The sequence below is a fragment of the Typopeltis vanoorti genome, chromosome 2 (assembly GCF_054136105.1).
Source record: "Typopeltis vanoorti isolate ZY-2024b chromosome 2, IOZ_Tvanoo_1.0, whole genome shotgun sequence".
NCBI classification, from domain to species: Eukaryota; Metazoa; Arthropoda; class Arachnida; order Uropygi; family Thelyphonidae; genus Typopeltis; species Typopeltis vanoorti.
The window spans coordinates 145504251-145526779 of NC_143550.1; the positions used below are offsets into that span (position 1 = coordinate 145504251).

Genomic DNA, 22529 nt, shown 5'->3' on the forward strand with positions numbered 1-22529 from the left:
GCTGGCTGGGGCGTTGCCCAGTTAAATAAGGCTCCCTGTTTTTCTCGCCAGGGAACCAGGGCAAACAGCGAAAAGTCAGCTACTGGAACAAATCTGAAAGCACACCCCAACTCAACATCACCAGAGTTAAAGATCGGTACTATCAACATAAGAAGCCTGAATGGCAAAGAAATGGAGCTAGCTTAGGAATTAGATAAGTACCAGATCGACATAATAGGGGTGACTGAAACAAAAAAAAAAAAAGACAAAAACTGGTGAGATCTTTCTGAGCAATAAATACAAAATGTTATATTCAGGCAATGACAATTGAGGAAAAGAAGGAGTAGCCATAGTATTCAACATAAAATACGAGGCTAATGTTCTTGAATGGCAGGCAGTCTCAAGTAGAGTGATGTGGGCTAATATCAATGGGGAATTGGACAGTGAGACTTATTTGTGCTTATGGTCCCACAGAAGGTTCTACTGTTAGATCCTGAATGGAGGATTTTCTAAGAAGTTGTTAATTCAGAATCTAACACGAAAATTTTAGCTAATTTGAGATAATATCTGCACACCAGTAGAAAGTAATAAGACCTTGTTGTGTAAGATAATGCGTATTAATATGTGAATTGTATTAGAAATATTTGTAGTCAAAAATGGAAAACTAAACTAGGGAATTATGTCAGATTAATGATTCTTTGTAAAAGAAATATTAGCTTAAATTTGTGTCCTATTAAGCTATCTCAAATAACGTAAGTTGCCAGACAGGTAATGAGTAACAGTGCAAAGGTCACCTCTGAAACGCACGTATCAGTCGTAACGCCGGAGGCTACAGCGTACGTGGAAAATAACGTAAGCGCACTTTCCTCGAAGACAGCACCTAACAGCAATAGAGAGAGTAAGGATCATCTTAAGGACATTAAAACTAAGGGTCGTGCGAAAAAAAGGATACAGCAAAAAGAGGGCGCTAGAACATAGAATATAAGGCAATGCACGCCATATTGCAAGCCTTTTTGTTCTAGATTTCATCTTGAGGATTCTTGACTGGTGGTCAGAGAAAGAACAAGCCAGGGTTCTATGATGTTGGACAGTGGGCCGTTTTCCAGATTATGCTGAACAAGATTCCACGTATAGCCGTACGCGAATCATCAGCCTATGCAGAAATCGTGCCAGTTGCTGGATGTCCTATCGGAAAGGAGTGGACGTAGCCCCCAATTACAGAAGAAAATAGTTAAGAGTCCGGCAGCAGTAGAAAGGACGACGTAGCCAAAAGCCAGGCGCTGAGATAGCCGATTGAAGGATGACCAGGACAACACATGGTAGTTAATAGACCTTTGGAAAGAACTGGGTAATGTAGAGATATTTGTTATATGTTACGGAAGTGATAGAAGATTGAAATTTATGTTTGATTAAGTAACGTGGACAATCCTTTAGAGAACTTGGATAAGATTTCGTATTTGACAGCAAATTCTGTTGGACAAGGAATTGTCGGGAACGAATCTAATTGTATGTGACTGAAGTAATAAGTGTATTTTGTTTAGTAGATAACCTTAACTGAGAAAGCAACAAGTTGTATAGTATGAGTATGTACTCAACGAATAGCATTCATGAGAGAATCTTAATTTAGTGTAATATTGTCATTGCTTTCTATTGTTCTGTGATTAACAATTTGATCTGTCTAGGTGAACTTGATTAATTTAGAATTGTTTAATTATCTTAGCATGAAATTTAACTTAGCAAGAGATTTAGAAGTTTTAGTAATTTGATTCAATTTAGTTGTAATTGTCATTTAATTCCAATAAACATGTTTTATTGCATATGCCTGAATTCGAAATATCAAATTAACACTTATAAAATTAGAACCATAGCGGGAGAAATTTTAGATATATATGTTTAAGTAATAGATCATTGGTCACGACTGCAAAGTACCGATATCTATTTAAGTGTTAGACTGTATGTCAGTGAATCTAGGAATATTTTCCTGAACTTGAATAAACTCCTGTTATAGGATACTGGCTGGCGCAGTAAAAATACAAATTTGCCAGTATTTGAAAAGGAAATATCCCTAGGTTGAATCTAGTTAGGCTACACACAAGAAAAGATAATAGAGGTTAATAAAGTATATAAAAAACGGAAAATTTAGAGAGAAACAACACCATAACAGTACTAAGGTAGAAGTGGAGAATTTTTTGATACTTTTAGAAAAAGCAATTGACACAATGAAAAAGGAAAAGTTGGTCCTTGTTGAGTATCTAAATAGCAGAGTAGGAAATGATTGTCAGACATGCAAAAATATTTTGGGAAAATTTGGAGAAAAGAGCAAAACTAATAATAATGGCAAATACCTGTTGGTTTTCTGCTCAGGACATGGACTGGTTATTATTAACACCATGTTCCAACATAAAAATGTGCACAAATTCACATGGAGAGAAGAAGCAAGAAATAAGAAAAGTCTCATTGACTATGTTATTGTTGATAGTGATGTTTTTTTCCTGGTGCAGGACTTCAGAGTGTACAGAAGATTTGAAATTGGAAGTGATCACTACTTAGTCTTGAGCAGGATAAAATTGAATTTCATATTGAAAAGAATAACATGTAAGAAAGTTTTAAAGCTAATAAAAGTTGAGCAGCTCTCAGATGTGAATTGTGGACTAAAATACACAAAGATTATTGAAGAAAAAATGAAAGAGTTTGAGAACAGGAACCAAACCTTGGGGATTCAGTGTCAAGCCTTGAAGAAAACCCTGATTGATTCAGCCAGAGAGAGGCATGTGGTGAGGTAGTCTGCAAGGATAGAAAAATCAGAACTCCATGGTGGACACAGGAAGTTAAAGAGGCAGTGAAGGAAAAGAAGAAAGCATATCAAAAGTTCCTGTCAAATAAGTCAACTTTTGCTCTTAGAGAATACACAGACAAATGTAAGAAAGCGAAACACTGTGTAAAACTAGCTAAACAAAAGTCATGGGAGGACTTTGGCAAGAACATAGAAAATAAATACCAAGAAGGTGGTAAGATATTCTGGAGGTTGTTGAAGAATCTTAGAAATGGAGGAAAGAGTGCTGTAAATGAAGTTTGAGATGATAAAGGTGACATGAAAACGGGAGAAAAAGATATCCTTGAAGTATGAAATAATTACTTCAAAAAATTGCTAAATGAAACAACCAGCGATAGCAGAGTGGTAAAAGGACACTCGACAGGCATACAGTCAGGAATGCATATCCATACTTGAAGTAGAAAAAACCATCAGGCTTGAAATGTGGAAAGGCAGCAGGAGTAGAGATGATATTCGACCAGAAATGCTGAAGTATGGTGGTATAAAATGTTGCATAGTTCTGAAGGCCTGGAAGGAGGGTCGAATTCCCGATTATTGAAGTAACCCATATATAAAAAGGGAAATGAAACTGAATGTTCCTGGCAAGATCTATGCAAGCATACTTGAAAAACGGTTGAGAAGAATTGCGGAAGAAAAGCTTAATGAAGAACAAGCTGGATTCAGGCCAAATAGAGGCTGTCAGGATTAGATCTTCACTTTATGACAAATAGTTGAGAAAGCATGGGAATATAACAAAGATCTGTATTTAAGTTTGTCGATCTGGAAAAGGCATATGACAAGGTGCCAAGAGAGAAGCTATTCAATACGCTGCAGTTATATGGTGTCAATGGGGCATTATATCAAGCAATACTAACTCTGTATTTGAGTGATAAGTCGGCAGTTAGAATTGAAGGATGTACAGGAAGATGGTTTAATGTTAAATCTGGTGTGAGACAAGGATGTACATTATCCCCTCTGTTATTCATTATCAATATAGATCACATTATGAAGGAAAGTGGTATTAAACATGATATCAGAATTGGAGATGTTAATGTCAGCTCTTTGCTTTATGTGGATGATGTTATACTTCTAAATAAATCCGCTACAAGTTTGCAAGAGTCCCCAACTAAATTGAGTAACTGTTGTAATAGATATGGTATGAAGGTCAGCATTAAAAAGACAATGAAAATAGGTAGAATTGTTGAAAATGTCAATTGTGTTGTGAATGGGGAACCTGTGGAACAAGTAAAACATTTCAGCTACTTAGCCACGATTTTTACTGAAGATGGTAAATTAAATATGGAAATAGACAACAGGATCAACAAAGCTGGTATGGTAGGAAGTCAATTGAATAAATTCATGTGGAATAAGAGAGAAATTAGTCGGAACACTAAATCATCTCTATACAAGATAGTGTTCAAACCAGTTTTAACTTATGGATCTGAGAGCTGGGTCAGAAGTAAAACACTTGACCTAAGACTAGAGACTGCAGATATGAGAGTCCTGAGAAAGATTAGAGGCGTGAACAGATGGCATCAATGGCAATATCATATTAAAAACGAGGATATTAGGAAAGAACTTGACATTGTCAGCATCTGGGAATGCATTAGCAGAGCTAATCTCAGGTGGTATGGTCATTTAAACAGAATGGGCGAAGTAAGATTAGCAAACCAAGTGTTCTCTGACAGGTTGGCAGGAAAAACGACCCAGAGGAAGACTAAGATATGGGTGGATTGATACGGTACAATGTGCCTTAGACGATAGAAATATAATATCTGATAATGTTGGAGTCTTGACAAGTAACAGACTGATTCGGAAGAAAATTGTAGATAGGAAGTTCATATCCTGTACACCCCTTGAGGGTACATGTCAGGAATTTGATGATGTTTAGAAAAAGGTAAAAATGCTTTTTTACATTTTTCTCTGGAGGCATTCTCTCAGAGCACATGCTGACTTGCTTGCCGGGAACTTTTCGTACACTTACTTCTTTTGCACAGCCTCTTTAAAATTCTGAGTCTACTATGGAGTTCTGATTTTTCTGTTGCAAACAATATTATTACATGCCTTTCTAGCTCAATAAGTCGATGTTTTCTTCACGTCTGCCAGTGAATCTCCAAGGTTTGGTTCTTGTTTTCAAACAATTTCATTTTTTTCTTGAATGATATTTGTGTGAGTCTGCACACTTTCTTTACTTTCTTACGCACTCTTCTTTTCACTATGATATTCATTTTTATCCTGCTCAAAACCAAATGGTGATCACTTCCTATTTCAATCCTCTGTATACTCTTGTGTCCTGAACCAGCACAAGGATATTGCTATCAAGAATAACAGTCAATAATACTTATTTCTTGTCTTTTCTCTCCATGTGAATTCATGCACATATTTATGTTAGAACGTGATGCCAGTAATGATAAGCCCTTGTCCTGAATAGAACATCATTTCCTACTATGCTGTTTAAGTATGACATGGAGCAACTTTTCCTCTCCCCCACTTCTTCCTTACTAGAACCTTCTGCTGAATGATAGGTACAAATAAGTCTCATTGTCTAGTTCCTCATTCTGATATTTGCCCATATCATTCTACTTGATATTGCCTGTCATTCAAGATTATCTTTATAGTTAGTATTGAATATTATATCTACTCCTTTTCCCTTTTCATTACTACCTGAATATAGCATCTTGTATTTGTTGCTTAGAAGAATCTCGCCTATGTTAGTTTTTGTTTTTGGTAACACCTGTTATGTTGTTCTGCCATTTTTGAACTCTGCTGATGTTGAGTTGGAGTTTGTTTCAGTAGCAGACTTTTTTGCTGTTTGCCGTGGTTTGTTGATGAAAACAGCGGGGGTTCTTGTTTAACTGAGCAATGCCTCAGCTGGCATGAAATTCTATCATGTTGTATCATTTTATTTTGGTTTGAGCCAACAAGAATACAATTTGGTTGGCTAAATCTCAAATCGCCATTATGTCCTCATTCATTCAGTGTCTAGGTATATACTGGTAATGAGGCATCATGAGAAAGTGAGGATTGGACATTAGGTCAGTTCTCTGCATTCCTTAAAAGCTTACTCTCCTCCAGTTTTTCAGCTTTGATCCCTAAGCAATTTTTTCTGTTTCTGTAAATATTTTTAAAAAGTTTTAAATATTATTTATTTCTAAATCTTCATCATGATTCAAATTTATAGGCAGTCTTTTCTTCATTTTCATATAGTTTAATAAAATATTCTCATCATTTCTCCAGTTAAGAATATGTTTATAAATTCACATAAACAAAATTTATAATTCACTTTTTTTGGTTTCTAATTTATCTCCATATTTGCTTCTGTGCATTGTAAAAATTGTGTTCTGCAGTGTCCATTACTTTTCTCTTAAGGCTTCATATGCTATTTGTTTAATATTATTTTTAAATATCTTTCAGGTTTTTTTTTTTTTTTTTTTTTTTTTTTATAATGGAACAATTTTTTGCATTTTTCATAAACTAGGACAAATGCATAGTAAAAAATTATAAAAATTACAAATTGTACATAAATTTTAATTACAGTTCTGTGTATTCATAATACAGGTAACCCTCGTATAACGCGGATGTTAAATTCCATAGAAATGCCGCGTTATATGAGACATAGATCACATAGAAAAAGTAGGGTTAGGTTCCGAAATCGTTTTTTTTTTTTAAATTATATAAACAACAATGACATATCCAACAAAAACAATATTTTTATTTAATTCAGGTAATTCATGTAAGTTAAGAAAACATAAACTATGACAAATATGTAGTAAAAAATTATAAAAATTACAAATTGTATATAAATTTCATTGCACATAATGTATAAATGTTTTGGACACAATAAAATAAAGCTCTTATTTTAATCGTCATCACTGTCTTCAGAAATAACATTTTGTAGATGTTCTTTAAGTGGCCGGAGGTCGTCACCTCTTGAAATCTCTTGGACATCATTTGTATAATTCTCATTGCATACTTCGGCTAGTTTAGTCATCAAGAAGTCAGTAATAAGACTTTGCTTTCCACTATGTTGCAATTTTTTATTAAGTTCATAATATGGCGCTGAACAAATATCCAATTGTCTCGTGAATTTCTCGAGTGCTCCATTGAGGGATCATTATCCGTAAAATAACTTCCTAACCTTCTTGCCAAGCCCAATCCTTTTGCTAATTTCTTTAAACTGAATTCTTTAACGGATTCATCACACTCAGAATCTTCGGCAGAACTTTCCCTGCCATTTGGTTCTATGCCATCTATTAATTGTACCAGTTCCTCCTCTTTTAAATCTGTTTCTCCATCAATTAATTCACTAATTTCATTTTCAACCATATCGCAAAAGTCCTCTCCTCCAAAAATGTGTGCGATGTTTATTATACGACTTAGCTCGGCATCCACTGGAGGTACGAAATTTTTTTCCATTATGGCTTCAAGCCATATTTTTTTCCGGCAAGCATTCAGTGTAGAGGTTTGTAATTCCTTAATGGACAGAGAAATAATTTTTACACAATTCAGTATTGAAAACTCTTTCCATGCTTGAAGCAATGTCATGTTTGGATTATATTCCATTTTTTCTAAAATTAATTGAAATGTTTGCCGAATATAATATGACTTAAATGTTATTATTCCTTGGTTGAGTGGTTGAATAAGTGAAGTAGTATTAGGCGGCAAAAAAGTTATTTTAATATTCGGATGACTTAGATTTGTTGGGTGGCCTGGTGTTATCTAAACTTAGTAGAATTTTGAAGTCCATATTCTTTTTCTTTTTGTAACTTTCTACATTGGGTACAAAACACTTGAAAAACCAATTTTCAAACATGCTAGCTGTAACCCATGCCTTTTTGTTGTCCCGCCAATAAACAGGTGGGTGGACTTGTCAAGCACTTTCATTGCACGAGGATTTGCGGATCGGTTAATAAACATTGTCATGTAATCACCTGATGCATTACTAAAAAACCGTAGAGTAATTCTATCTTTGGAAACTTTGAATCCAGTAGCTGATCTTTCATTTTTCGAAATATAGGTGCATTTTGGCATTTTTTTCCAATATAACCCAGATTCATCCGCATTGAACACCTGGTCTGCACTTAATGATTTTTAAAAGTTCTTCTGGGTATTTCCGGGCAGCTTCATCGTCTGCTGATTCTTCCTGGATTTTAAGATTATACAAAAGATTTTGACCCAACCCTTACTGGCACAAAATCCATGCTGAGAGATTTCTTCTGAAGAATCTTGATTAAGTTCTTTTAAATGTTTATAAACTTTGACAGGTTTTTGCTTAATAAGATATCCATCCAAAGGAATTTTCTTATGAGTGCAATCTTCTATCCAAATCATTAGAGATTTCTCCATTTTTTCTATTAGAATATCACGAACACGAGAAACGCGCTTTGCACTTACCGTTGACCCAGCAATAACACTTTCTTGGATTTTCTGTTCATTTTCTTTGATTGTTCCAATTGTCATCATCAAATTCCTGCCATGTACCCTCAAGGGGTGTACAGGATATGATAGTACTACATGAAAAAAATTACATCATTACTAACTTCCTATCTACAATTTTCCCCCAAATCAGTCTATTACTTGTCAAGACTCCAACATTATCAGATCTTATATTTCTATCATCTAAGGCACTTTGTACCGTATCAATCCACCTATATCTTGGTCTTCCTCTGGGTCCTTTTGCTGCCAACCTGGCAGAGAACACTTGTTTTGCTAATCTTTCTTCGCCCATTCTGTTTAAGTGACCATACCACCTAAGATTAGCTCTGCTAACGCATTCCTGGATGTTGACAATGTCAAGTTCTTTCCTAATATCCTCATTTTTAATATGATACTGCCATTGATGCCATCTATTCACGCCTATAATCTTTCTCAGGACTCTCATATCTGTGGTCTCTAGTCTTTGGTCGAGTGTTTTACTTCTGACCCAGCTCTCAGATCCATAAGTTAAAACTGGTTTGAACACTGTCTTGTATACAGCTAATTTAGTGTTCTGACTAATTTCTCTCTTATTCCATATGAATTTATTCAGTTGACTTCCTACCATACCAGCTTTGCTGATTCTGTTGTCTATTTCTATATTTAATTTACCATCTTCAGTAAAAATCGTGCCTAAGTAGCTGAAATGTTTCACTTGTTCCACAGGTTCTCCATTCACAGTACAGTTGACATTTTCAATGATTCTGCCTATTTTCATTATCTTTGTCTTTTTATTGCTGACTTTCATACCATATCTATTACAACAGCTACTCAATTTAGTCAGAGAATCCTGCAGGCTTGTAGCGGATTTATTTAGAAGTATAACATCATCCGCATAAAGCAAAGAGCTGACATTAACATCTCCAATTTTGATATCATGTTTAATACCACTTTCCTTCATAATGTGATCCATATAGATAATGAATAACAGAGGGGATAATGTACATCCTTGTCTCACACCAGATTTAACATTAAACCATCTTCCTGTACTTCCTTCTCTTAGCAAGGCTTACCCGTTGGTTAGACATAACTGGTAATTAGTTTACGGAATTAACAACGCAAATGAAGTATATTAATTAAAAGTAACTTTAATGAATCACTTCTATATTTCGGCAACGTCACATTGCCATCTTCAGGAACATAAAGATGGTATGTGCACTCAGGAACTAACACAAAGCAAATGAGGAAGAAAGCCAGAAACTAATATTGTTCCTAAAGTCCTAATGGTGCCCTCTTGCGGGCTAATTTGGTAGTCTTGGCAGTTGGGCTGAAGTTCTCATAATGAAAGTCTCCCAAATTTGGGGCAGTTTCATGCACCCAAATTTGTTGAGGTTAGGAATGTTTTTTAGAGCTGCTGAAGATTCTTTGAATAATCTTTCGTATTTAAACTTGCTGCGATGAATTATTTTTCTTTTCTTCCAACGAATTTTATGGTGGGTATCTAAGGCATGGTCTGCCAGCCCAGAGCGGCTGTACTGGTGAAACCGGATGTAGTCTTGGTGTTCTGAAATCCTGATATTTGTTGTTCTGCCTGTTTGGCCTCATCGGCAAGAAAAGAATTCGAAAAAATACGTAGTCGGCACATATAAAAATACGAAAACCTGACGAAGAATTCTACTTCCTTACCACAGCCACCACTCAACACTGTAATCAACCTCTCGTCGGCAGTTTTAAAGCCTGAAGCACTCACCGCACTTTCACGTGGTCACAATTTCGCCCTAGCTCCTAAAAGGATACCTGCTGATGAAATCATGATCCAAATAGAGCGTGGGATTCGCAACCTGCCTAACCATATCGCCAACAACGTAAGACTGGATGTAGTCAGTGTTCTGACTAAAGCCAAACCTCCAAAAACCAACTTATCCAAAAACGAATATGCAGCCCTACAAGAATTGAAAAACAACAAAAAAATAGTAATCACCAAAGCTGATAAGGGAAGCGCCACTGTGGTACTCGATCAAAAAGACTACAAAGGTAAGCTAAATGCTTTAGTACTAGACCGTACTACTTACCTCCCCATTGAATACAATCCGACCAGCTCTGAGATTAGAACTCTCCACAGACTCCTTAAGAAAGTCACTTCTTGGCCTGTGGAAGTCACCAACAAACTTAAACCTTATAACTCTAGACCCCCCTGATTATATGGACTCCCAAAAATACATAAACAAAATGTGCCATTGCGTCCCATAGTGGATGGCATTGATTCCCCCACATATAAATTAGCCAAACATTTAGCAAACGCTCACACACTACACTGGCAACACACCATCACACATAAAAAAACTCAGCCCACTTTAAAGCCAGTATAGGAAACCTCACACTCCAACACACTGACATAATGGTCAGTTTTGACGTCTCCTCCCTATTCACTAATGTCCCACTCAAAGAACCCTTGAGCTCATCCAAGCCAAGTTTCCTCCCAATATCTCGGCCCTATTTCAGTTCACAATGAACTCGGGCTATTTCGTTTGGCAAGGAAAGTTCTACAAACAGAGGTGACAGCCATGGGTTCACCACTTTCCCCACCCTTGACCAATTTCTTTATGGAGACATTTGAAGAGAAAGCCTTGAACTCCGCCCCACAAAAACCCACTATTTGGCTTCGTTATGTGGATGATGTGTTTGCTATTTGGCCACATGGCTCAGACACACTCCACTCCTTCCTAACACACTTAAACAACCAACACCCCATAGTCCAGTTCACCTTAGAAAAAGAGGAAAACAACACCCTCCCCTTCCTAGACACTTTAATCACCCGCCAGCTTAATGGATCTTTGGTTTTTTCTGTTTACAGAAAACCCACCCATACTGGCCGATACATTCACCAGCAATCCCCCCCCCCTCTCACAACAATATGGGATGATAAAAACACTATATAACAGGGCAAAATTAATCTGCTCAGATGACAAGGCCCTGACTATTGAACTAAACCACATCCACAACACTTTCTTAGCCAATGGTTATAACCCCAAAAAAATGCAAAAAATACTAAAACCTGCAAACCACAACCTCCCTCCCCCCCTCCACAATAAAGATTACACCAAGTCTATCACCATCCCCTACATCCAGGGCACCTCTGAGAAAATAACCAATATCCTCAAAAAATATGACCTTACTTCCTGTTACAGACCATATAAAAAGTTGGCATCTCTTATCCGCTCTACCAAAGACCAACCACTTCCCCTAGACCTACCTGGTGTATACCAGGTCCCTTGCAGCTGCAAATTGTCCTACTTTGGCCAAACAGGCAGAACAACAAATATCAGGATTTCAGAACACCAAGACTACATCCAGTTTCACCAGTACAGCCGCTCTGGGCTGGCAGACCATGCCTTAGATACCCACCATAAAATTCGTTGGAAGAAAAGAAAAATAATTCATCGCAGCAAGTTTAAATACGAAAGATTATTCAAAGAATCTTCAGCAGCTCTGAAAAACGTTCCTAACCTCAACAAATTTGGGTGCATGAAACTGCTCCAAATTTGGGAGACTTTCATTATGAGAACTTCAGCCCAACTGCCAAGACTACCAAATTAGCCCGCAAGAGGTCACCATTAGGACTTCAGGAACAATATTAGTTTCTGGCTTTCTTCCTCATTTGCTTTGTGTTAGTTCCTGAGTGCACATACCATATCTTTATGTTCCTGAAGATGGCAATGTGACATTGCCGAAATATAGAAGTGATTCATTAAAGTTACCTTTAATTAATATACTTCATTTGCATTGTTAATTCCGTAAACTAATTACCAGTTATGTACTTCCTTCAATTCTAACTACTGACCTACAACTCAAATAAAGACTAAGTATTGCTTGATATAATGCCCCATTGACACCATATAACTGTAGTGTGTTGAATAGCTTCTTTCTTGGCACCTTGTCATATGCCTTTTCCAAATCGACAAAACTTAAATACAGATCTTTGTTATATTCCCATGCTTTCTCAACTATTTGTTGTAAAGTGAAGAACTGATCCTGACAGCCTCTATTTGGCCTGAATCCAGCTTGTTTTTCACCAAGCTTTTCTTCCACAATTCTTCTGAACCGTTTCTCAAGTATACTTGAATAGATCTTGCCAGGAACACTCAGTAGGGAAATACCTCCTGTAATTCTCACATTCAGTTTCATTTTCCTTTTTATATATGGGTGCTATGAGAGCTCTACTCCAATCATCGGGAATTCGTCCCTCTGTCCAGGCTTTCTGAACTATGCAGTGCAGCCACTGTAAGACTCTTATACCACCATATTTCAGCATTTCTGGTCGAATATCATCTACTCCTGCTGCCTTTCCACATTTCAAGCCTTTGATGGCTTTTTCTACTTCAAGTATGGATATGGATTCCTGACTGCATGCCTGGTCAGTGTTTTTTACCACTGTGCTGTCATCACTGCTTGTTTCATTTAGCAGTTTTTCAAAGTAATTACTCCATACTTCAAGGATATCTTTTTCTTCCGTTTTCATGTCACCTTTATCATTTCTAACTCCTTTTTACAGCACTCTTTCCTCCATTTCTAAGCTTCTTCAACAACCTCCAGAATATTTTGCCACCTTCTTGAAATTTATCTTCTATATTCTTGCCAAAGTCCTCCCATGACTTTTGTTTAGTTAGTTTTACACAGTGTTTAGCATTCTTGCATTTGTCTCTGTATTCTCTAAGAGCACAAGCTGACTTATTTGTCAGGAACTTTTGATATGCTTTCTTCTTTTCCTTCACTGCCTCTTTAACTTCCTGTGTCCACCAGGGAGTTCTGATTTTTTTATCCTTGCAGACAACCTCACCACATGCCTCTCTGGCTGAATCAATCAATGTTTACTTCAGAGTTTGCCACTGAATCTCCAAGGTTTGATTCCTGTTCTCAAACTCTTTCATTTTTTCTTCAATAATCTTTGTGTATTTTAGTGTACAGTTCACATCTGAGAGCTGCTCAACTTTTATTCGTTTTAAAACTTTCTTACATGTCATTCTTTTCAATATGAAATTCAATTTTATCCTGCTCAAGACTAAATAGTGATCGCTTCCAATTTCAAATCCTCTGTACACTCTGGTGTCCTGCACCAGGGAGAAAACATCACTATCAGCAATAACATAGTCAATGAGACTTTTCTTATTCCTTGCCTCTTCTCTCCATGTGAAATTGTGCACATTTTTATGTTGGAACATGGTGTTAGTAATAACCAGTCCATGTCCTGAGCAGAAATCCTACAGATATTTGCCATTATTGTTAGCTTTGCTCTTTTCTTCAAATTTTCCCAAAATATTTATGTATGTCTCACAATCATTTCCTACTCTGCTATTTAGATCCCCAACAAGGACCAACTTTTCCTTTTTCATTGTGTCAGTTGCTTTTTCTAAAGCCTCAAAAAATTCCTCAACTTCTACCTTAGTAGAACCTTCTGTGGGACCATAGGCACAAATAAGTCTCATTGTCCAGTTCCCCAATCTCATATTTGCCCACATTACTCTACTTGAGACTGACTGCCATTCAAGAAGATTAGCCTCGTATTTTGTGTTGAATACTATGGCTACTCCTTTTCCTTGATTGTCATTGCCTGAATATAACATTTTGTATTTATTGCTCAGAAAGATCTCACCAGTTTTGGTCTTTTTTGTTTCAGTCACCCCTATTATGTCGATCTGGTACTTATCTAATTCCTCAGCTAGCTCCATTTCTTTGCCATTCAGGCTTCTTACGTTGATAGTACCGATCTTTAACTCTGATGTTGAGTTGGGGTTTATTTTCAGATTTGTTCCAGTAGCTGACTTTTCGCTGTTCGCCCTGGTTCCCTGGCGAAAACAACGGGGGCCTTGTTTAACCGGGCGACGCCCCAGCCGGCATGAAATTTTGTCATGTCGTACCATCATTTTTTATTTTGGTTTAACCAATAAGAATACAATTTGGTCGGCTAAATCCCAAATTGCCAGCCCATCCTTGTTCGTTCAGTATCCAAGTCGATACCCAACAGGGTGCACCACGAGAAGGTGAGGATTGGACATTAGGTCAGAAGCCCTGGTTGGTTCTCTGCATTCCTTTAAAGGCTATGTGGAGGTCTCCTCTCAGTTATACAGCTTTGACCCTTAAGCACCCCATGTTCCAATTGTTGATTCATTTAATTTCAGAGTCCTTGCAACAACTCCTGGTTTTTCTCCAATTTTCAACCGATCTAAGATTTTAATTTTCTTCTTCTAGAAAAATGAATTTCCTCTTCAATGTTGGTTTTTTCCCTTTCGTTGCAGTTTTAGTGGCCATTACAATAAAAATAAACTTTTACATAAAAAAAAAAAAAGCATTACATATGTATGTAACTCACCAGAAAATAAACTGCTCAGCTTGATTTTAAATGTGTGCGCTTTCCTGGCAGAAAACGAAGACAATTTTCAACAATAAACACTTTAGAGGTGGCACGTCTGAGAATTTTGCTGGCACATCAACGATTTACAGGTGATATCCTTTTATGCTTATAAATTATTCATTTTTTTTTTTAATTGTTACAATACGTACAAGCTGAATTTTGTTTTACACAAGACAGCAGCTATAAAGATGTGCATATGATTGATGCGGTATTAACAAAAGATCACCGACCCAAAGACAAAAGCAACTGGCAAGTGTTGAGTTGAAATGCTAATTCTCTTCATTCGAATTCCATAACATCTGAAACTGTCATAACAACATTCACTATTAGTTTTAACATGCACAACAGGGTATCATTTATCGTTCCAATGGAACTTCTCATTACTGACTGGCTCAACTCACACAAACGTTTCAACCCTTAGTTGAATTTTATGGCCTCTTGGCAGACGAACGCACACATTCATTATATGGCATGTTTCAATTCTTGGTAGTCTTTTATTTTAAGTTAGCCTTTGTGATCTGTCATAATAACATCGAGAATTTCAAATGCAATAAAACAAACACTTATTTCATAACTGAAAAATTGGACAATAGTTTTTAGTTAGATACTGTGTTTCATGTGCACCATATGGTTTTGCTAACGTCTATACAGCATAGTTTTTGTGAGATGGGACATGTGATTTATTAGTTGTCACTGTTTTTATTCCATCTGTCTCTAATTGTACTATTTGTTGAGAATGACAGACTTCATAAAGCCCCTGTACAGTACCTTATTCAGTGATACAATAAAACTAAATTCTATACTTATAACTACTTGTGCTATACGGGCAGACACAAATTTAATGAAGATAAAATTTGATTTTTAAATTTCGCGGTGAAAAATATGAAAAAAAATTTAAAAAAATAAAGGGCTACTAGAAATTGTAGACCGCGTTATATCGAAACCGCATTGAACAAAGGATACTACAATTTGTAGACCGCATTATACAAGAGTTATCTGTACTTGTTTTTATTAAGATGTCTTTTATTTTGATATAGTGTTTTAATATTTTCATCTTATTATAACTTGATCTTGAGCTTTTTTCCCTTTAATTTATTAATACATATACTAATTTTTTTTAAAAAATTTGAAATTCCATTTTATTGCCTCTGATTCATTAGATGTTTGACATATTCCTAGTATTATTTAATTTCCACTTCATGCTTCCGAATCATTAACTATAATTATTGTTTTTTATGAGATTTATTTTATATGAAAGCACAGTTTTTAAAAATAAAAAATTTGCAACACACAACAGATTTATTATATATCATCATAGTTTATTCACAGTATGATACAATGTGAAAAGGGAAAAGAGATTTACATTAAAAATTTAAGATTGCAAATTATGATCTTCCAAGTCTCTATCTTGAACTAACTGGTAGATGTCAGATGGAGTCTTACAGTTCAATTTATTGATCGTTTCACATATGTATTGCTAAAACTGTTTGTGTGATCTTCCCCTACTGCTATTGTCATCTTCTAGTTTGTACAGAATGGATTCCAAAAAAAAGGGTGAGATTTCATGATGTCTGAGTTGTAGTTTTTTGACTATATCGACAAGTGGTTCTTGCTTAGCCAGATTTAGCACAGCAGAGTTAGCAACATTGTCCTAAGTGTATCAAAGGATCAGTCTGAGATATGTAGTTCCAAAGGAGTTAATTAGATCAGTAGTTTTTTGCTGCTTATTGTCCAGGTTCAAGGTGGATCTACTGGTTACATGGCAGAATCTTAGTTTTGTCTTTAATGATATTAATGATGATTTCCAGATGGGGCAGAGTTTGTTATGGAAGACTAGAGCAGCTGTTTACATTTTCTGTATTGCTGATGTATACGATCCAAGATATTGAAAGTTCTTTACTCTTTCTAAGGGAAAGGAAGTATAAAGTTTCCATAACCTATTGAGAACATAGGTAACCATCGTATAATGCGGTACTTATACAACTCGGTTTCGATATAACGCGGTCTACAAATTGTAGTATCCCTTGTTGAACGCGGTTTCAATATGAGATGGTCTACAAACTGTAGTAACCCTTTATCTTTTCATATATTTTTCAATGCCATACTTAAAAATCAAATTTTATCTTCGTTAGATTTGCATCTGCCTGTATCGCGCATGTAGTTATAAGTAGCGAATTTATTGGGGGAAATACCCTTTAGCATGCATGTACATCAATTGTTTACCATATAAAGTGTTTATTGTTGAAAATTGGCTTCGTTTTCTGCCAGGAAAGCGCATTAAAAATCATAAGTGTGTTAATCTCAAGCTGAGCACTTTATTTTTTGGTGAGTTACATACAATATGTAATGCTTTTTTTTTATGTGAAAAATTTATTTTTATAGTAATGGCCACTTAGAGCACTTTTGCGATATGGTTGAAAACAAAATCAGTGAATTAATTGATGGGGAAATAGATTTAAATGAGGAGGAACTGGTACAATTAATAGATGTTGTTGAACCAAATGGCGGGGAAAGTTCTACTGAAGATTCTGATTACGATGAATCCGTTAAAGAATTCAGTTTAAAGAAATTAGCAGAAGGATTGAACTTGGCAAGAATGTTATTTTATGGATAATGATCTCTCAGTGGAGTGCTCCGGAAAATTCACGAGACAATTGGATATTTGTTTAGCTCCGCATTATGAACTTAATAAAAAAAATTGCAGCATAGTGGTAAGCAGGTCTTATTACTGACTTCTTGATAACTAAATCAGCTTAAGTATGCAACGAGAATTATACAAATGATGTCAAGAGATTTCAAGTGATGACGACGTCCGGCCACTTGTAAATAAAGAACATCTACGAAATGTTAGTTTTGAAGAGAGTGATAACGATTAAAATATATACTTTATTTTATTTTGTCTAAAACATTTATGCATTATATACAATGAAGTTTACGCACAATTTATAATTTTTTATAATTTTATGCTATGTATTTGTTTCATAGTTTATATGTTTTCTTAACTTACATGAATTACCTGAATTAAATAAAAATATATTTTTGTTGGATATGTCATTGTTTATATAATCTTTAAAAAAAACCTAACCCTACTTTTTCTATGATCTGAGTCTCGCATAACATGGCATTTCCATGGAACCTAACATCCGCATTATACAAGGGTTACCTGTACTTTGGACTTCTGGATGTTGATCTGCAGACCTATACATTTAGCCTGTGCTTCTAGTAGACTGAGATGTTTTTGTGCATTTGTTGGTTCTGTATCAATAAGTACAATGTCGTCAGCAAAGCTAAGATCAGTTAATTGCATGGTGTGAATGGATGTTCTAATATTAAAACCAAGATCTTCTGTGTTGATGGTCCAGAAGATGTAGTCCAAGCATACCAAGAACAAATAAGGTGCTAGTTTACAGGTTTACTAGTTTACAACTAACTTTACAGGACTCCTTTTGTCACTGGAAAGGATTCAGATGTATCTGTTTTAAAGATTTACTCTAGCATTGTAATCTTTATAAGGTGCTGAGATTGCTTGTATGATTTTTGAGGGTAGACCATAGAAGCTGAGTATTTTAAACATTGCTTCTCTATTAATGTAGTCAAAGACTTTGTTGTCTTTGGGTTTCTCCCTGGTCTCTGAGAACCACCAGTTAAGCCAGTGAAACTTAATTAAATTAGATTTCACTGACTTAACTAGTTTAATAGGTTCAAGAAGAGGTTAAACATAATGAACATCAAAGTGTAAGGAGAGGAAGCTGCTGCAGATATTGTTGTTGCAGAAATATTTCCATGTGACTTAGCAAAGATCATTGATGATAGTGGCTATACAAAAGATCAAATTTTTTATGTAGATATAACGAGGCTATACTGGAAGATGCCATCAAGAACATTCATTGTTGAATTGGATTTAAACGGTATTGATGCGAACACAGATTGATAAGAAATTAACTATTTATTAACTTAAAAGCTAATATTTCGCAGGTATTATATCCAGCATCTTCAGAGCACACAAACAAAGTTTGTTACAGATGCGAGACAACCACAGTTCGGTGTAACAGTGGGGCTAGTATAAGTAATTGCAACGTGCAACACAAGACTAAAGTCCTAATATGGTGCCATCTAAGTTTTTTAAAAAAAAAAACAGTAGTCCAAAGTTTTGAAAAAAAAAACAAAAAAAAACTATGGTAGTCCTTGAAACTTTTGAAAAATAGTAGTCCAAAGTTAGAAAAAAATAAAATTAAAATAAATAAATATTAATTTGGTCTTAGGATGACTGTCTCCCAAATCTTTAGTAGATTTATACAGCCATACTTGTTAATTTTGGAGCATGTTTTTAGTGTTTCAGTCAATGGTACATTAGTGAATAATGAGGTGATATCAAAACTCACCATTAGGTCTGAACTATTTAAGGTGCGGTTTTCTAAAATACTTTTTAGGTGGGTAGAATTTTTCTTAAAAGAGGTAGAATTGTTTGTGCAAGTGGCTAGTAGTTTGGCTAGTTTATATGTAGGACTGTTTATACTATCTACAATAGGGCGTAAAGGCATACCTTGTTTGTGGATTTTTGGAGCTCCATATATTCTGGGTGTTTTAACGTGAAATTGTTTGAGTTTGTTGACTGTTTCTTTTGGCCATTAAGTGAATTTGTTCAATAGCTTGCACACCTTATACTTTTGTGAGTTGGTGGGATCTCGATTTATAATTTGGTATGTTGTGACTGGTCTTGGAGAAGTGTGTGCATTTTGCTTTAATTTTCTGTTGTATCCATTACTACAGTTGCGTTTCCTTTGTCTGATTTGGTTATTGTAATGTGGTTATTATTGCGTAGCTCTTTTAGAGCCATTATTTCTTTATGTGGGATATTATTTTTGGAAGACTTAGAATGGATTAGGATATTGGCCACGTCTGACCTAATAATTGGCTATTGCTGGAGGCAAGTTGTATATATATACTCCACGTTCAACAGAAGCCATTATTTTGGTTTTTGGAACTTCTTTAGGAGTAACAGCAAAATTGTGTCCACGACTTAATGCACTTGTGGCTTCGTTAACCTTAACTAAAAAAGCCACGAGTGCATTAAGTCATGGACACAATTTCGCTGTTACTCCTTAAGAAGTTCCAAAAACCAAAATAATGGCTTCTGTTGAACGTGGAGTATAATATAGACTTGCCTCCAGCAATAGCTAATTATTAGGTCAGACGTGGCCAATATCCTAATCCATTCTAAGTCTCCCAAACATAATATCCCACATAAAGAAATAATGGCTCTAAAAGAGCTACGCAATAATAACCACATTACAATAACCAAATCAGACAAAGGGAACGCAACTGTAGTAATGGATACGATAGAATATGAAAGCAAAATGCACACACTTTTCCAAGACTGTCAACATATCAAAGTATAGATCGAGATCCCACCAACTCACAAAAGAATAAGGTTTGCAAGCTATTGAACAAAGTCACTTCCTGGCCAAAAGAAACGGTCACCAAATTCAAACCCCTTCACGTTAAAACGCTCGGAATATATGGAGCTCTAAAAATCCATAAACAAGGTACACCTTTACGCCCTATTGTAGATAGTATAAGCAGTCCTCCATATAAACTAGCTAAACTACTAGTCACTTGCACAAACAATTCTCTCTCTTTTGTTAAAAATTCTACCCACCTAAAAAGTATTTTAGAAAACCGCATCTTAAATAGTTCAGACCTAATGGTGAGTTTTGATATCACCTCATTATTCACTAATGTACCATTGACTGAAACACTTTACTTAATAAATTCACAATTTCCCCCTGATATATAGAGGGCTACATGATATGTAATGTTTGTAGAGAGCTCCTGAACAGATAAGTGTTATTTTAAGTAATAATTGGTAAATTTGCTTGAATCTTACATAGTATTATTTACTTTTTGTGTTTTCTGAGTTTCCAATTAGTAATTTGATAGATACGATTATTTGTGCACATGGCACCAATAAGGAGGAATACAATGCCATCCAGGTCGCCATCGTTGTCTAAAACTTTTAATTTAAAGGATTTTATGCAGTGTACTGTTTGTGAAATGTATGCTTTGAGGAGAGCAGTTGGAGTCTGGTTAGACAACTATAGTGGAGTGAATGTGTGCAGAAGGTGTAAGGAATGTGAGGATTTAAATAGTGTTTCAGGTCGTGAGAGTGATATTGTTGTTGAAAGTGAGAATGTAGAAAATAGTGATATGCGAGGTATGAATAGTAATATTTGAGATGGATGCAATGAGTGAGATCACACAGTTACGCAGAGCAATACACAAGGCAAATCGGCAGCTGGAGCGTTGGCAAAAATGTTTACCAAGCGTACCAACTAATAAACGGCAAAAGTATGATAAGAAAAATAAGAGTGTTGATAGTAAGTGTAAACAAAATGAAAGAGCGGGTGTTGTACGGAGATTCTTTAGTAAGAGTTGTGATAGATGAGAGTTTAACAAAATTGTACCAACCTGGTGCGAACGTTAAGGATGTAAGTGAGGCAATTGGAGTGCAAAAACAGAGGGTGAAAGAGTTGACAGTAGTAGCCGGAACGAATGATTTGAAAGGAGACAAAATGGCTATGAGAGAGGATTTGAAGGAATTACTTGAGGTAGCAAAAGACAAGAGTGAGAGAGTTAGGATGGTGAGTCTTGCCACAGTATGACAGTGAAGAGTATAGGAGGGCCAAAATTGCTAATGACTTTATGTGCGGATTATGCAGGAGGAGTGGTGTGGAATTTGTGGATGCGTGGAGTGAGTTTGATGGGTGAAAGGATTTATATAAGATGGATGGTTTACATTTGAATAGATTTGGTGTACAGAGACTTGAAAAGGTGTTGTTGAATGAAGTGGAAGTGGATGTGCAGAATCAGGGAAACTAGAGTTATTAATGGGGGGGGGGGGAGATATGCAGACTTTAGGGAGACAGTTGAGTGTATGAATGTGTGTAATATGCCCGAGCGAATACGAAGGACAACAAATTTGAATGGGATAGTTAGTATAAGGCATCAATGTAGGAATGGGACAAATGGGCTTCTGCAATTCATGTATACTAATGCCAGAAGTATTAGGAACAAGAAGGAAGAATTTTTGACCTTGGATGGCACTTCCAGGCCACAGTTATTGGCATTAGTGAAACATAGCTGACAGAAGATGATATAACTAGTGGGATTGAATGTGAGGGGTATGGTGTGTTCAGGAGTGACAGGGAGAATAAAATGGGGGGGAGGAGTGTTATGGATGATAGCTGATGAGCTACAGCCAAGGAGAATAGAAATGGAACTGCAGGATAAAGACAAGAGCACATTTGAGGCTATTTTGTGTGAGATTGAGGCTAGCAGAACAAAATATATAGTTGGGTGCTGCCATAGACCAGGTGATGGAATAGTGCATAAGCAAATAGAAGAAACGAGTGGAAGGAGGGTAATTATTATGGGATATTTCAACTATGGTAATATTGATTGGAAGGAGAAGAGGACACATGGGAGGAAGGAATTGGATTTTATGCAGTTATGAAGGGATAACCATCTGCGACAGCATGTAATGGAAAATACTAGTGGTCAGAGAGTGCTTGACCTAGTAATTCCATCTGAGAATTTTTCTGTAATGAATATGACCACGCTGCCACCAATTGGTGAGAGTGACCGTAGTGTCTTGACTTGGGAGGTGGCTAAAGGTGTGGAATTTACAATTAAGACAAGGTACATGTGGAAGAATTATCGGGCTGGTAGGTATGACAAGCTTTGGAGTTTGATTGGTTCAGTGCTATGGCGTGTAAAACTGCAAGGGCTGGATGTTGATAGTGCATGGGAGGCGGTCAAGAAGTGTTTGCATGAGGCAGTGGCTGACTGTATACCTAGAGTCCGAATAATAAATCAAATAGAAGTTAAATGGATGAATAACACCATTAAGCTTGA

General features: G+C 36.1%; 1 protein-coding gene across 1 annotated transcript in view; it reads left to right on the forward strand.

Annotated features, from left to right (window-relative positions):
• The window catches only part of RsfS312 (ribosomal silencing factor RsfS-like protein, 312), a 53157-nt gene that overhangs the window by 24250 nt on the left and 6378 nt on the right, over window positions 1-22529 (forward strand). The gene's annotated exons all lie outside the window — the stretch shown is intronic.